Source organism: Dermatophagoides pteronyssinus, unplaced genomic scaffold (genome assembly GCF_027571235.1).
Source record: "Dermatophagoides pteronyssinus isolate colony J.1.1.1.1 unplaced genomic scaffold, Derpt_VIB-CSIC_2022.12 sq0019, whole genome shotgun sequence".
Taxonomy (NCBI): Eukaryota; Metazoa; Arthropoda; class Arachnida; order Sarcoptiformes; family Pyroglyphidae; genus Dermatophagoides; species Dermatophagoides pteronyssinus.
In genome coordinates this window covers 238592-257254 of record NW_027461543.1, presented here as the reverse complement: position 1 = coordinate 257254, position 18663 = coordinate 238592, and the positions used below count along the sequence as shown (strand labels likewise).

At 29.4% G+C, this 18663-nt stretch overlaps 1 protein-coding gene across 1 annotated transcript in view; it reads left to right on the top strand.

Annotated features, from left to right (window-relative positions):
* The first annotated feature begins 3143 nt into the window (after positions 1 to 3143).
* LOC113790632 (uncharacterized) overlaps positions 3144 to 18663 on the top strand; it is a 33639-nt gene continuing 18119 nt past the window's right edge. The window contains exons 1-2 of the mRNA XM_075822707.1: positions 3144 to 3812; positions 13792 to 13916. The gene's annotated coding sequence lies outside the window, so the exon portion shown is untranslated. The remainder of the gene's footprint in view (positions 3813 to 13791; positions 13917 to 18663) is intronic.

Sequence of the window (18663 nt, the reverse complement as noted above, 5' to 3'; positions counted from 1 at the left end):
ATTTGTGAATGAATTCCACTTGAAATCAATTAATCAACCCTGCACTTTTTTTTTGTCGATAGTAAATCTTTTTGCACAAATCACACCGACGCTCGTATTAATCAATTCAGAAAATTTATTTTATGACCACCCTGTAGATCATTTAATTTTGAGTTGGGAAAAAATTCATCAAAAACCGACCAAAAGAGATTATTTTTTTGTTGTTGAATTTAGCTGAAAAAAACCGGAAATGATTTAACCGCTGAATTTAATACACTGATGCACTTCATAAACTAGAAATTCACGAAAAAATGATGTTTTTTCCCCAAATTTCGGTCGAAAAAAACCTTGATTTAATCTTTTAACCGAAAAATCATCATCATTTCGCAAAAACATTCGAACATACGACCAACAATCGATTATATCGATAGTGATGCTGATGATGATGAATGGGATACACGCGTTGCTCGTTCAAGGTCGTTGTTGAAAACCAAAAAAACGATCGATTTTGGTTTCACTAACAAACCGAAAACCAAACATCCATTATCAATCTTGATGGCTTTAGTGGCTAAATGAATAAAGTGACTGAAAGACAGATTTAAATAGATAATGAATGTTGTTGTCTTCGTCGTTTTCCATTTCCATTTACTTTTACTCATCATTTTCATATATGATGATGATAAATAATTGATTCAAATCATGCTGTGTTTTGTTGTTGATGATCAACATGATCAACATGATGATCCATTAATGATGATAATCATCGAAAAAAACCCTAGCCTAAAATTGCCATATGTCACACTTTTGTTATTATCATTTGAAATTGATTGATTCAAATAATAATTTACATCTGTGCATGTTCATTCAGGGTTATATAATCATGGTTTGTTTTCAAAGAGTAAAACATCCAAATAGTCGATCCACAACAAACAAACATCCTTAACACAGAAGCCAATGGATTTCCGGCGAGGTTTTTCATTTTTTTCTGCTAAAGTTTCAATTCAATCGGGTAAAGCCAGTCCCCCGGACAAATAATTTTTGATTATCTGACCACATCATCATCATCATCATCATCACCACCACCAACAAAGTCCCGACTATCGACTAACCGAAATTTCTGTCGACTAACCAATGAAGTGACATCAAAACCTATGGTCGGTATTGTGTGTCTGGCAAATTGAACAATAACAACAAAAAACTATCAAGTATCGTTTCGGAAAAAAATCACTAATCATAATAAAAGTTTTTGGGTAATGTCGGTGGTGGTAGTTTAGTAGTCCTTCACCACCACCATCACCATCGATTTGATCAATAACTTCCCTACTATTCAAAAATTTTTTTTTTTTTGACAAAATTGTGACATTTATGTGAAAATAGTCGCACCAAAAAAAACATGTTTTTGCTTTTATCTTTCGGTTATTTATTTTCTAGTTCGCTTGCTCGCTTTACTTTTGGCTTAAATCCTAATCATCCTATCTAATCAAACATCATTATTGATCTTCATCATCTGTGCATGCGGTTGACAGTTTCGATTATTTCGGGTATTTTTGGTTCGGTGATCGGTAAGATTTTGATGGATCTGTTGGATTTCGAGGTGTTCGGGACTATTTTTTTCAACAATCAATAAAAAAAATATGAAAAACCACAAAGCTTTTGGTAATTTACAAATCAATCAATTGAACAGCAACATATAACAAAACAAATGGCTATTTCGACTATTGTGTCACATCTATTTTTGGATCGGTTGGTTTGTTTGTTTGATTGATTGATTGATACGGGGAAAAAAGAAGCCTCTTCCTAACCACTATTTTCATCCAATCGACCGTTTGATTATGATGATGATCGATGCCTAATCACAGGAGGAAAATTTATTTAAAATTTAAAAAAAAGTTAAAATCATTATTCAAAGTAATTAACTAATGACGAATAACAAATTTGTTAATTAGTTTTTTTTTCGCAAAAAACAAAATCTCCAAAATCCGGATGTTTTTTAAATTTTTTTTCTGATGTTTTTCGAAATGATGCGGCTGACAGGCATTAAGCCAGCCAAACAACTTTATTTGAACCCTTTTTTTTCTAAGTTTGTTTTGTTTGTCTTGAAAACTATTTTTAAAACTTTCATTAAGTTAAGTTTTGGCTGTCTGATTTTTATTAATAATAATTAGTTTTTTATTCGTTTTTTTGGCTGTTCTAGACTTGTTAATGATGATGATAATGATGAGGATGCCGAGGATTGATGCTTATTCTTTTTCTTGTTTTTGAATGATGAACAATCGATACAATCGATTGTCTGTCTTTCCGGATTGATTGATGAATTTGAACCGTGAATTTTTTATTCATTTCGAAAGCAGTGAAAAAATAGTAAGAAAGAAAATGAAAGGATTTCGCTATCAAACACGCCCAGAATATGTCTTTTTGGTTGCGAACAGGAAAAATCCTTTGATTCGAAAATCAAAGATGTGGTTACATCATCAAGATCTTTGATCTTTGATATTGTCGGAAAAATTACACGTCATAAATTATCCAAAAATGGTTTAATTTCGATGCTCTCCTTAATCTTTTTCGTATCATCATGATGATCAAATCTAATTTGATTTGATCATCACCAAATGTTTCTTCTTCAAATGATTTTGTGTTAAAGTTACAATTTTGAAACATTTCTGTTGAAAAATCAAGTCAATTTCGATTGATTTGATGATGGTAATTTCTTTTTCTTGCTGTGTATACTCGCGTCTTCTTTCATTAAATTGATTTATGACTTTATTGTACCTGTCACCGTCGTCGTCTTTTTTTTGCATCCAGATTATCCTATCTTGATCGGTATCCGATCAAATCAAATTAAGAGAAATTTTTTTTTTAATTTGAAATAACAAAATTTTCGCGCCTTTTCGCATACCTGAAACTGCTAACAGCATTGATTATTATTGTCCATTCGTTTCCAGTGTCTAAAGTAGTAGCAAATAAATATACTGATCGAATCAAACCGAGATTTTCAACAAACAATGCTACTACCACAGCGAGAAATTACCGCCCATTTCTCTTTTCTTCACAAAGTTTTACCATTCGATTTGAGCATACTTTGTTTTTCTTTTTTTTCCTTGCTTCTCTGCTCTTATCACACACACAAGCGCGCGGTAATGATCACTTTTTTTTCAAAAATCATTTTCTATTTTGTCAATAATGGTAGTGGATGTTCGTTTGTGATGTAATCTAATTTTTCCTTATTCGCAAAATTCATCATCAATTACGAAATTACGAAATTCATTCAAATTTCAGAATTTTTTGCGAAAAAAAATTAACCATATTCTATCTGAGGAAAATCGTCATCAACAACAACCGAAGAAATCTGTCTGCATAAGATACCATCATATCTTTTCCCTTCTTTTGGATGAAATTCTCGAATTTCATCAATTCGATTTGATCGTGGTTTGTGTTTTGTGTTGGTGTCTGATTGATTCTTTCAATCAGTGATCCTTTGTCATTATTTTTTTTCGAAAATTCAATTTTTCTGCCTCTCTTTCCTCTCGAATTCACCTTGTTTCGAATTTGTTTTGTCTGTAAATTTTTTTTTTTTCGGTGTGTTTGTGTTTGTGCATTTAATTTTTCGATTTGATTTTTGATTTTGTCCTTGGTTGATCATCATCATCATCAACAAAATCATCAAAAATTCATCATCATCATCGTTGTTATCTACACCGAAAATTGTGTTTTTGTTTGGTTTAAGTGAATCCAAAATTTTTTGTTTTTGTTGTTGTTATTATCCTCATCATCATTGTTGTTGTTTTTGTTTCGTTGTTGTTGAATCCATTCATCATATTTTGAAGAAAAAAAAGGTTAGCAATGTTTTTTCTTTTCTCTCAATGTTTCCTCAAAAAAAAGAAAAAAATTAGTATTCGAATTCGAACGAAAACAAAACAATCGATAGTATCGAATATCGATTGTCTGTATCCGTTTTGTTTTTCTTCTCTAATTAATTTCATTTCATTTCATTGAAGAAAAATTGTCTAAAACAAACAGAAAAGATATTTTATCAAAAATGATTATTACAGTCAAGCAAACACACGACATTAATTCATCATCATCAAACAAATTGATTGTTTCCACCCGAATTATAATGGGAATCGAATCCAAATTGAAATGACCTTCGTCAACCGAAACTTTACCGAAAATTTATTCTATCAATGGTATCCCGAAACAGAACAAAGGATAATAATAAATATTATTAAAAACAAATATGAATCCTATCAATGATATGATCTCTTTCACTTGTTCTCTCTTTCTTTCAATTTGTAATAATAATTAATTTTATTATCATCATCATCATTATTGGATGACATTATTATTATGGAAGCCATTGAATATCATCATTATCATTATTAATAATGATTGGATGAACAAACACACAGAGAGAAAGAGAGAGAAAGTCAATTATTATTGAATTGAGTTAACAGTTTTTGTTTCTGGAACAAAGGTTTCATTTTTTTTTGTTCCTTCGTTCGTTCATATTTCACCAACCAAAAAACTAAATAAAAGTTTTTTCACTCGATTTTCATCATCATTTATAATATTTTCAAACTTTATCTTGTCTTGTTCTGGTTTGTTTTGAAAAATATTATTCAAATTTGTTTTTCCTATGCATTTTTTTGATTGTCATCACTGGAATGATGAATGTTTATGATGATTATATTCAAAAGATTTTTTCTTTTTCTTCTTTTGGTGATGATGGAGAAAAATTCATTTGAATATTGAACAAGCTTGTTTCGAAGATTTATTGAATGACAACAACATCTGAAGAAAAAAACGATAAAAGATTAAATGAGGAATTTTTTCCCCATTTTTTTAACGGTGTTTAATATTTGTCCAAAAAATTTATCGGTTGTCGAGGTAATATTTGAATGATAATTTCATCATCATCATGATTCATTCACACTTTGATGATTTCATTTGTTTGTTTTTCCCCGTATATTTACATTGATCAAAAAAATCCATATACTATATCACAGTTGATATTATCATCATCATCATCGATTGATTATGATGATGATGATGACACATTATCATCTTTAAACATCTTTCACATCATCATCAAGTAATTGTAAAAAGTTTTTAAATGTTCAATGATTTATGTCATGGTCCTCTATCTATGTTTGTTTTTTGTTTGTTTGTTTCAATTTTTCTATTCATCATCCGCATTATATGACAAATGAAAAAAAAACAAAATTTTTGTTTTTGAAATCTTCGTTTTCCTTTCCTTTCTCTGTGATTATCAATTATCAAAACCATTGATGGTTACCTGGATACACTGGTTTTTATTTCAAAACAGTGGTTTTTTGAATATATTTCCGAGAGTTTTTTTGATTTTTTTTGCTGAATGTTTTTTTTTGTTTGTTTTGTTTTCATCATGATGATTAGAATATCGATTGATTAATAATATTGATTAATCATCAAGGTTGTTACATTCATAAATTTCCTGAAAACTTTTTTTCAAATTTTCTGGAAAATTTTTTTTGCACTTATTTTATTCCTTAAAATACGCCATGTGTTTTTATCGACCATTCTTTTTTGTTTTCAACCATTTCATTCATTCATTTTTATTTTCTTTTTCATTTTCCTCAATTCAATCCATTCATTTTATTTCATTTTTAGTTTTTTTTCTCTCTGGTTTATTGACATTCACCACTACTGTCGTTATCATTTTTTTTTGTGAAAAAAAAGGTTTTTTTAAAGAAACGAAATACCGCTTTCCTTTTGGTTTTGCAAAACAAAACAAAAAAAAACGAACGAAAAATTTGTTGTTGATGGTTGTTGGTTCACCTGGATTTTTAGTTTCCTTTCGTATTTTGGCACATTTTGTTGTTTTGTAAATCTTGGCTCGTGTCGAATGTCACTATTTATGCAGTGCAGTGTCACTATACACATCTGTATGATGGCTGCTGCTGCTGCTTGCTGTCCACCATTTCCATATCTGACCATAACCTTTTTGTTATCACCTACCTTTCTTCTTTCTTTTGATTATTGTTGCTGGTTTTCCTATGAAACTGGCCGACAACAATCATTACAACCCCTTAATATCTATCGACACAGACGGAAAACAAAATCAAGATAATTCAGACTTGAATGGCTGGCTTTACCTTGATGACCTTATGGTCAAAATTTTACCTAGAAATGAATGAATGGCAGATGAATGAATGAAAACCGAATTTTTTTTTTTTTGACAGTCAACAAATGTTTTTTTTTTTTGCTTTCTTTTCTTTTCTTACCTTAATAGAATTGTTTTTCGTTCAATTTGATTATCGTCGTCTTCGTTGTTGTAGTCATTATCATCATCATCATCATTTGATTGATTGCCCTACATTTTTGATGATCATTTTTACGGGAAAAGATAATGATGATTTGTTTTTGTTTACCAAAAAAAAAAAAAAAAAAAAATTGTTTACCTTTAACCTTTTGATTGTTGTTGTTCAGTTGGTGGTAAAGAATTCTTTTTTCTTTTGGTTCAGGTTTATTGTATAACCAGAAGCCAAAAATTTCACAATCGATAAACCTTTTCTCAATTTCTTCATTATTTACCTATCTCGGCATGTTAATATTCTACCCATTTGACTTTCCAATATAAACACTAAGGTCACACAATCCGCCAAACTATGTGTGTTTCGATTTTTTTTCTTCTTCTTCACAATCATTTGACGATAATGATCACCATCTGAAGAAACGAAAAAGATCCTGGTTTTTTTTCGGTGTAAATTTTTTCTGTTGTTGTTTGTTATTTATGCCAGGTGAACGAAAAAGATCAATTTCATATTTGATATGATATGATGAAAGTTAAAAGTTCAAATGCCAATGATGATGATAATGATGACCTGGAAGGTCTTATGGTGTCATGCCAAAACAACAACAACAAAAATATCATATTTTTTTGATATACCTGATAATTATCATCATCATCATCATCATATTTCTTTGAAAAATTTTCACCGAATATATATCGATCTGATCTGATCTGATCGACAACCACCGAACAACAACAACAACAATAACTTTATGTGAAATTTTTTATTGAATTCTTTTTTCCATTTTTTTTTGTTGTTTTTGACAATTTTTTATCTTGTCGATTTTCTTATTTTCAATCGTTTGTTTGTTGTCGGTTAACGATTACCTGACGACAAAAACAACAACAAGAAAATCAGTGTTTTTTTCAAACACAAATCGGTGTTTGTAACAAAACAAAAAAATAAGTGTCGAAATGTTTTTGTCTTTTTCAATGAAAATTTCATCAATTTTTTTTCTATCAAGATATTTTTGTTATCTATTTTTATTGTCTTTCTGTATATTCGCGCTCTATTTCATTTTTGAAATTGTCATTGTTTTTTTTTTCTTTTACCTGGATTTTTTTTCCGTTGTATTTTCGTTTCGGCTATTACAAAATAATTTAGATAAACTTTTTGATGATGATTTTTATATATTTAGAAATCAATAGAAAAAAAATCATTTTTTATCAAAAAAAAACTTTGCCAAACCATTTTTCTCATTACTTTTTATTAAGATAACGAAAGTTGTGAACAGTTTTTTCACGAATAAAATACTGGAAGGTGTGTGTGTGTAGGTGTGCGAGTGGGTGTTGTTAAAATAGAAAGAATTAACAGAGAAAATTTTCACATCACTAATCTTAATGGATATCTTTTTTTTTTGAAAAAAAAGATATTTAAATTTGCTTATTTAGATAAGGATGACAACAACAAAATTAAGACATTTAAAAAAAATGTCACGTAAGTGATTTACCTGGCCTCTTCATCATCTTTATTATTTCCTCCCTTGAAAAAAAAGAAATTCATCCATATCACATAGGTGTTTTTTGTTTGTTTGTTTACGATTCAATGATGCACAAAAAAAATGATGATAAGTTTCTTTCGAGAATATCACAAGGTAAAGGCAATTAAACTTGATAGTTGATGGCAAAATGAATTTATTGCCTACCTTTTTTTCCCCACTATTTTCACCCACCTAGGTCACTTCTTTTCAATTCAATTGATTACTTCCTCCCCCTCATCATCTTCATCACACAATTTAAAAAAATCTATTTTAACCTTACTTGGTAGAGTTATATCTATACAACACACACACAGGCTACATAAATCTTTACTCGTTTTTTGGGAGAAAAACTTTTCATTTCATGAAATAAGGAAATTTTTTTTTAATGAAAATTTACGATCTTTTCTTTTCAACTCTGTCTTCGTTTGTTATCTTATCTAATTTTTCTGTTTTGTTTTCGCTTGAAACAACAACTACAAATATTTTTCATCCTTCACTTCAAAACATTGGTTTTTTCCCATTGTGAAATTCACGAAAATGATGAGAAAATTTCGGAAAAATTTTTCAAGAAAATTTTGTTTTTGAAAATAAACTTTGTGGTCATCATCAGGTAACAGGTAGCTTAATGAATTCAAGGTCCTGACCTGTGAATTTTTTTTGGTTTTTCTTGCTTCTATTTTGACCATTGTGATTCATCATTGTGGTTGGTTTGTTGATTATTTTTTTCTGGAAAAAAATTCATTCCAGGAATTTTGCCAATTTTTTCGAAAGGTTGACCTTTTGATGAGTGAGAGGTCAACGTCATTAGAAGAAATATTCCATCAATTCTTGATTCAAAACAACAACAAAAATTGTTGGAAATTTTTTTCCAAAAAAATTTCCTAAATGAAAATCTTGGCTGATAATGATTGTCGGTCAGACCAGAAAACTGACCTCAAACACGTGATTAGTTGATTGAAAAAAAAACCTAAAAGAAAATTCCTGATGACCTAATTTTTGTTAATTGACTTTTTCGATTTTTTTAGCCAATTCAATCGGCTTTTACAAGAAAAAAAACAACAAAAAAAAATTCCCGAATCAAAAAATTGTTTGATAATTTATGATTAACCGACAAAAGAAAATTATTCTTTGACAGCCGCGAGAAAAAGTAGCTGTTTTTAAGCTTAAAACCAGAGAAATTTCCCGTCAATCATCGTTATCATATCATATCGTGTGTGTGTGTGTGTGTGTTGCGGAATAAATTCCGGTAGTTATCTTTTTTTTCAGTGAAAAAAACAAAAATTTATGACTTTTTTTCAACAACAAGAAAAAATGATTGCTGCTTGGTCGTTGCTACTGGATTCAATCCTGGATAATTAAAAACAACAAAATTTTTGTCTCCTTTGGTTACCTGTGTGTAATCTTTTTTTCCCTAAATATTTCCACTTTGAAAATTGGGAAAATTTTCAAGATTTTTGTTTATTTATTTTATCCAACAACAGCAACAACAACAACAAAAACTGCTGCAAGATAAACAAATAAAGATTGCGTTGCATTTCCTATAGCAAGATATTTTCCATAGAAAATGTTTCAATTTATTGTTGGTTGATCCACTTTAGAAACAAAAATAAAAACCGAAAAAAATCATGTGATCCAGAATCGATCAATTTGGTTGATCCAGTTATGATGATGATGATGATGAAAAAGTGATTATCACATCATCATCATCATTTAGCCTAAAATAATATTTTGGGATTACAAATGTCAAATGCTGCAGTGTTGATGAAAACACACTTTCAATTTTCTCAATTTTTGGCAATTTCCAAGTACATTTCATTGATGATGATGATGATGATAATCAGTCTGTCTGGTTGCCTGGCAATTTTCCCCATAAATTGACGGGAAATATTCTCAAATTAAACATGATTTTTTTTTTTACTACAAAAAACGCAATACAGTAAATATCAATCAAGTAACTAAAATGACAATTTTTTTTTTGTTGTTGGTTGCTTATCATTCGATGATGATGATTGACAGGAAAGTGGAAAATGAAAATTGAAAGTAAATAAACGAAATGAATGATTAATGTTGACGGAAAGTTTCTCGCCTCTCACACACAGAATGATATTAGAAAGAAGAATCAGCCTGACTGGCTGGTTGTAAGGATATTTTTTTTCTCCAAAAAAAATAACCCCTCATTCTACATACAGGTTCTATAAAGAAGATTAAATCTTTCTTCATTTTACCTTATGAATATAAAGAAAATTCAATGATTTTTGATTTGATTTTTGAATTTTTTTCATTGAAAATCTTAAAATGATCACCATAATGATGATCATCATCAAGATTATTATTAAACAAAATTTTTCTGAATGTTTTTTTTGATGTTTTGACCTTTTACCTTGTTTAGATTTTTCGTTTTTTTCGCCTCCACTTTTGGATACTTGAAATCTTTTAAGTTGCTGTTGTTGATTTTGATGGTTATGATTATGATTATTATGGTTATAATTGTTGTTATCATTATCATTATGATGATTATGATGATGATGGTAGGTTGTTTGTATTAAAAAAAAGTGTCGATGAACTTAGTTAGTCTCTCGGTATTACTTTTTTTGTCTATATAGTCATCATATTTTACCTTCTCGCATTCATAATGACGACGACTATTCTGACTAAAATTGCAAAATTCATTTCCACTATTCACCTATGGTCAGAGGGGCTAGGACCAAAAAAATAAAAATTGATCTACCCCACCAACACCACCACCACCTCTATTTGGTAATGATAATCATGACTTGATAATTTGATAATGTCTACCTTGGCTCGTGTGTCTTTTACAAAATTCAATAAAATTCGTGAATTCCGAATATTTCCAAATTTGTTCGCTCTAATTATCTCACCTTTTGCCAGAGCAAAAGAAACTGCAAAAAAGGTCCACAGAAAATAATAATGACGATTATAATGATAACCGAAAGAACGGAAAAATAATAATAAAAACCTCACCTAAAAACACATAAATAAAGAGGATATTACTTTACTTTTTTTTGGAAATGAAAGTTGATTGTATTTGATAATGGGCACCTTTTGATCATTATAAATCCAGAAAAAATGGAAAATGAGAAAATAAAAAACCAATTTTGGCCGGCTTTTTTCTCTTGTTTGACCATAAATTAACCAATCATTATACTGTTGTTTTTTTTGAACATTCAAAAATAATAATAATAAAGATATGAATTATTATCGATCGATTGAAAAAAAATGATAATGATAATTGTAGGTGTTAAGGTTAGGTTAGGTTGGCAATGATTTTCTCGCCTTGTTTTTTTTTCTCTGTTTTCTCTATTTTCACCTTGATTTAATAGAAATTTTGCAGATGTCTTTGTTTTGTTTTTGTTCAAATCATCACTTCTTTCTTCTTTCTATTTCATTGATCTGAATCTTGATGTTTTTTTCGTTTCGGCAAAAGAAAAAACCCAAGAAATTAATTACCCAAATCAAAGTTCAAAGTCGAAATTCAGTTCATTGCGTTCATTTCATTTCACACACTGAACTGGATTCATGTCACATCAATCAAAATTCATCATCATCAGGCAACGATATAATATATTTAACCCTTAAATGGATGAATGAATTTCTAAGAAGAAAAAAAAATAGATTAACCCACCCACACACACACACACACACTACCATCATAGATATTTCCTCGAATAACAAGGTCGTCATCATCATCATCATCATCATAATCGTCGACGACATGAATAATAATCATAATTATGATGATGATGATAATCGGGTAAATTAGACAACAACAAAGAGAGGAATAAAAAGGGTTAATTTTTTATTTCATAACCTTGTAACCTTTTTTTATTATTTCAAAAAATAGCTTCAAAGTATAACCTATTAAACATTTTAGATATGATTTATGTTCGTGTGTTTGGTGTGTGTGAGAGAGATTGAAAGGGTTAAGATTAACTGACTGGGTGAGAAAAAAAAAGATACCGTGTTTTTTTTGTTGTTGTTTTGAAGACAAATTTCTCAAGAAAATTAAGATTATTTTTCTTCCTGTTCATTTTTTTCCATTTATAATTGTTGCTTGCTTGGTCGTTGGTTTTTGTGTTTGTTGCCATATGCCATTGATGAATGAATGAATAAAATTTTCTGGGTCGGTTATTTAACCCTTTTCATCATCATTCGTTTTTTCCATTATGAATATGCATAATGCGATGATTTGAAACAAAAAAAAAAAAAAATTTGAATTCAATGTTTTCATCCCACTCTTGATTTATACATGGAAACACACATGCAACACTGGGTTATTGTCTTGTTTTGTTTTTTTGTCGAAACAAACGAAATTCAACCTAATTTGAGCTTATTTGTGAATTGAAATAACCCCCCGCCACCATCATTATACAAAAAAAATAAACAATGAAATTCAAATGAAAATGTTTATCAAGGACAACAACAGGATTGAACAACAACAACTCGAAAAACTGAAAAATATCGAGGTTACATATGATCCAAGTGAGTGAGTGAGTGAGTGAGAAAGAGATGTTTTTTTTTGCATCTCAAATTTCAGATTGATTTCAGATGTTTTAAAGGATTTTAAAAAAAATAGAAAGTTTTTCATTTGAAAAATTTTCAAAAAAACTCAATCTTTTTTCTGTTTGTTTGTTTCAATTGGAAAATTGGAATGTCAATTGGATGAAAAAAAAAGAAAAGAAAAGATGACCATATAGGACAAACCACCAATGATGTTCATCATTGATGATTATTGTCATTTTTCGTCGTCGTTTTTGGTTATGTAATAATTGTACGACTGACTGAAACAAATCGACATAATTATAAGAGTTTTCGTTTCGTTTTGTTTGCAAATTTGATTGATTTTTTTCCATTTGTTATTGTTGTTGAATTGAAGAAAATCTTTGACAAAAAAAAAATGACCTTCACAAATGGATTTTACTTTGTATTTCATATCATTAGCATTGTTACCAATTGACATCAGAATCTCTTTTTCTCTTCATTCGACACACACACACAATGGATTATTTCTCCCATTTTGAATCAAAATTGGCTTAGTTTTAAGCCAAACAAATAAATCGTAGGTGGATGTATCGATGATGATGATGTTTGTCTGTTTGTTTGATTGAGTTTTTCAAAATTCAAAACAGAAAAAAAGCCTTTTTTTGAATTTGACCATTTTCCATTTGATATTCTCATTTCAAAGTCATTTTTCAAATCCATATCAATTGTCCTGTCCTGTAACTTTCGATTTTTTTAGGAATGTGTCTTAAAGCCATCTATTTGAAATGGATAAACCAATTTTGATGTGGAAAAAAAATGATCGATTTGATTTGATATCTACCCCAGAGGGTAGAAATAGTGTATTTTTGCGGATATCTATTTTTTTTACCGAATTTTTGAATTGCTGTTTTTTGTTTGTTTGTTTGGATTATTCCATGATGTAAACTGCCGGTAAACACACACACAGAATCTCTCAATCATGTGATTCTTGAATTTTTTTTTCATTGTTCAAAAATCGATTGTTAAAAGCATCCATTATAATTCATTTTGAAGTAACATTTTGAAAAATATGACACGCATGTGTTTTTTTCCATCTCTGATTAGTTGGTTGGTTGGTTTGCTTGCTTGTGTAACACACAATGAATGAATGAATGTCAAGTTCATTCGCCTTCCAAAAGTTTTTTACGTGAAAAAAAACGAAACGAAATGATAAATGTGAATTTTTGAACAAAACAAAAATAACAGGCAATTTCTGCTGAAAAAAAAGGTAATATTTTTTCATTTGTGATGGGCGAATCGATTGTTGTTGTTGTAAGTTTTCAGGAACCAAAAGATGAATCACGACGTATACTATTATTGCTGCATGTGTAGTGATAATAGTCGATAATCGTTGGACGTAGTAGGGTGAAAATAGTCAAAGAATTTTTTCAAAAAGAAGATTTGCTTCCTGTATTTTTCATCTGATTGATTGATGTGTCATTTTTTTTCATTTTCATTTTTTAGGTTTCCACATTTACATCAAGCACATCTGATCTGATTAACATTCATCATCAACCGCCTCTTGCATTATTCAAATTTTTGCATTTGCATTTAGCCGAACAAAACTCGAAAGCACCAAACAAGCAAAGGTATATAATTTTTATTTCAATTTAAATCATTTTATGGTTGATTGTGAAGGAGTTTTTTTCCCAGTTAGAGAAATGAATCATTTTCCATCTTCCAATTTGTTATGATAAAAAGTTTTTCTAATTTGATTTTTCTGGGGTGCCTGAGATAATTTCAATTCAAATGACGAAAAATCAATTTGTGTGGGCGTCTTGTCGACTGAATTTTATCTACCACCATCAGATCTCATTTACGGATGATAAAATATTGAAAATGATAACCACTATCACATCACCACCAGTAGTGAATTTTTTGGATGATGCATTTAATTTTGAAAATTTGAAAATTTTTGAATGTAACCCGAATGACGAAAAAACCCTCCATAAATCTTTTTTTTGTGAAATGAAATGAAATTCGACAAATCAGAACATTTCAGAACAAATCATAATCATAATGATCATTGCTGATGATTTTAAATACAAATTGAAAATACTTTTTCATTTCGTTTTGTTTCGTTCTCCTTCCATTTTGGAAAATTTGTAATAAAATGTTGCCATTGCCAAACAACAACAACAGCTTTATTTTATGGGGATTTTTATTATTACTTTTGGCCCATTATATAATGATTTTGTTATATTACTTTTTTGTTTGAAACAGAACCGATATGTGTGTGTGACCCTCTCTCTCTCTCTCACGCATTTGAATCCACGTGCGTTCAGTTTGTCTGTGTGTGTATCCAAAAGATTAAGCTTTTTGTCCCTTCGGGCAATATATTCTTGGAATTTTTGCAAAAAAAAAACTTTTTTTCTACCAACCATGAACTGAACTGAACGATCCAGATAAGCAAACTGAACAAGATGAAAATTCCGATCTAGTTTCGTTCACGTTTTTTTCACGTTTTGTTTGCCTTCAGTTTTGTAATCTTCTTATGGATTTTTTTGTTTAACAAACCATCTCTATTTCGTTTGCTGTTTTAAAAAAGAAAATCCAAAAATCAACAACCGAAATCAAAGTAAACGATCGAAAACAATAATAAATAAATAACGATATCAAATGCTGAATGTCAAAGTATTAGAAAACAATGAAGGTCATTTGAATTTCTTTTACTTTGTTTCTCTAGAAAAACAAAAAAAAAAAAGCATAACGCCTATTTCAATCAGGTTAGGTTTGATCCATCGATCGATAAGTCAATTTAGTGTGGTCAGTTTTTCATTGGGAAAAAACGTGAAATTTTCTTACAGCACCTTATTTGTCTTGAACAAAATAAAAATCAATCGATCGATCGATGATAAAATTGGCAAAAAAAGAAACACGAAAATCGAAGAAATTCTTTTTTCTGATTAAATTCTTTCAAATGAAAAAAATTCATGTGTAATTTTTCACACATTGTTGATAGATCCGTTGCTGGAAAAAGAAATAAAAACCTTAACCCTTTTTAAGCCATGTTGTAAAAAAACAATGTTCATTTCACAAGGATGTTGACATCTTGACAACAAAAGTTTTGTCAAGATTTTTGTTGAAATTTTTCAAACTTTGAAAAAAAAAATTATTATTAATTACAAACCAAACATCATCTAGATTGATAATCTGATCTGGATCTGATTTCCATAAATTTTTATCCACTTAGAAAAAAAATTTGCATTTAAATTATATCAGAGTTTTCTGTTCTGTTTTGCTCCAGCCAAACAACATCATTTGTCAAAACATGTTAAATTGATGATGGACAGCCATCATTCAAATCCAGGTTTTAAATTTCTTTTAATCAAAAAAATTTAAAATTTAAATTAAATGAAAAATTATCATATCGGATTCAAAAAAGAAAGAAAATCTCGTTAAAATCTCGAATTTTAAAAAAAATTGGAAATTCAATGCGAAATTCATCATCAAAACAAGGAGATTCCATCCAAAAAATGATTAAAATTTGAAAGCAAAGTAGAAAAAAAATACTTTTCTCATCTAAATCAAGCCAAAAAACAAAAATATTTCACTTTTTTCTTGTGGTAATTAAGAATGCAAAGGGTTAGTAAACTTGTTGTTGTTGTTGTTTACCACCAAAGTTTATTCGAAGAAAAAAATCCATGTTTTTTCTCCATATCTAAAATATGCGGATTAATTTGTCATTAATCTTGTCCAGAGAGAGAGAGAGAGAGAGAGAGAGGGAAGATTGTCCCCAATCATGTTATTTGTCATCTTTTTTTCCCTGTAAATATCCAATTTCACTTTATAGTTATTTATTTACAACAAAAATGAAGCAGATTAAAACAAATTGATTACATTACTGATGAGCAATAGGAAAAAACTTTTCGAACATACGAAAATATATTGTCCAGAAAGATACATTTGATAAGGATTTTTTTATTTTCCAGGCTTGGAAAATAAATAAACTAAACTCTTTAGTTTTTTTCTGGGCATCATTTTCGACTATTTCGACTTCACACAGGTGACAGAATTGAAGGAAAAAATGTTTTTCCCTGTGAAGAATTCAATTAGCGCCTGTTTAACCTGTTGTTGTTTGTTTGTTTGTTTGAAAACAAAATATCGATGATAATAACCATGTCGATGTTTGATGTTTTGGTTGATGTTTAGTTGTTGTTAAATGATTTTAATAATGATGATGCGGATGATAATAATCTGATCATCACGATCAATCAATTTTTTTTAATCCTGATCATCATCGATGATGATTAGGATGATGTTTAGCTGACTTCAAGTTTTCACTGCCTGATATGGTCAAAAACTGATGCCATGAACTTTGACATTTGGCCGGATGATAATGAAGGATGCTTAGTTTATGTTTAGCTGAATGAAAGAGAAAATGGTTGGTTTTGTTTGGTCAAAGAAATTCAAAGTCAAAGTTTACTCAAAAAAAAATTCATCAATCAAAAAAATCAATTGAAAATCGATACTATCGATAGATTATCTCACATTTATTTTTTACCCACAGTCTCTCTCTGAATGTTTACATATTTTTTTCCGGATTTTTTTTTTTGCATTTAAAGTTTGCTTTACCTGGTTGGTTGGTTGGTTGTTGTTTTTTCAAATCATGATTTTCATCATCATAATTTTCAAAAGTGTCGGCGACCTATGTTTTTTATATTCTAATCTAGGATATTATAAATCATCAGATCTTTTACCTTGATTTAATGATATTCCGTGTGTGTGATTAAAGCAGAAATGGAGAAAATGTCTGATATCAAACGAATAATATTGATATTCTTTGATGGAAAAAGAAGAAAAAAAATCAATTTTCACATTGAAAAAAAACATAAAACGCCTGACTGGACACTGGATGCTGATGATGATGATGGCCATCTATCATTTTGACACAAACACACACACAGGGATAAAATTCTTGAAAATTTTGAAAAATTCATTTTTTTGATTTTCACTAGCCAGAGAGGTAGCCAGCCAGCTAGGTAGATTTATATCTGCCCAACACATTTATCATTTTTTTCGTTCGTTCATTCGTTCGCTTGATTCATTCATTCATTCATTCGATTCAAAAAAAAATTCACATACCTGAATGAACGCTGTAGATATCATCATATCTTTCATATGTGTTTTGGTGATCAGAATACCGAAACAAAAAATGTTTACCTGTTTTGAATTGTGAATTGACCATTCTACCAAAAAAAAAAACGAATAAAACAACTAATAATAATGATAATAATAATTTAGATTATTATCAAATATGAAGAATAATTTGGTTTTTTCCATAATAACAATAATTCGGGTGTGTGTGTTTTGTTTTTTGTTCTGTATATGCTTACCTGATGATTAATTAATAATGATAATGTTTATGTGAATTTTGTTGTTTGTGGTTTATCAAATATATATTGTCCATTTGCATATCTTTCTGGGTTTGTGTGTAGGTGTATTTATTTTTGGTGGTGATGGTGGTGGGTGATGATAATCTGTCTCTAGAGATGACACACATTTTCTGCATTTATCTATCTGTATGAAATATTCATTTTAATGTGACAATTTGTGTGTCTAAATGTTATTTCTACTTTTGGTTTTGTTCAGTTTTTTTGGTTTATGGGAATTTTATTATCATCAAATGTCTAATGGATTATGATTATTCATAATGATGATCGCCATCATCATTCATTAGTTTGGTTCAATAATCATTAATTACTTTATTACTTCATTCAGGTTAGGTTAAACTTGAATCATTTCGGAAATGAAATGTAATGCAAAAAAATATTCCGAAATGAATTTTCGTCCATTGTTTTTTGTTTTTGTTTTTTCAAAAAAAAAAAAAAATTATGAAAATTAATCACACCTGCCTTTGTTTACAAACCACCTGGGCATTTGATAATGATGATGATCTGATGATAATGATAAACTTTTCTGGAATCTCCCCTTGTTTGTTTTTTTTTTTTTTTTGGTTTGTTCCAAAAATCATTCCTATTCAGGTTTTGCCATTGAATTTTGTTCATTTTCTTTTGTTTTTGCTTGCTTACTTGCTGAATAGAGGTGATATTTTGATGGATTATCCTTTTTTTTGGCACATTTTTCTTCATATATTCGGTTTTCGGTTTGTCACTTCTGACTTTTCGTTTACTGAATAAATAATTATTTTTGTCCATTGTTTTACCACTGTCATCATCATCTTCGTCAACAACGAAAAACTTTTAAATCTTTTTTTTTCCAAAAATGATGTTTCATTATGGGTGTATTTTACATACAATCCACCATTGTTTTTTTAGACCAATTTTTTCAGGTAAAGTTACCTGGTTAGACAATTTTTTTTTCAATTAACTTTTT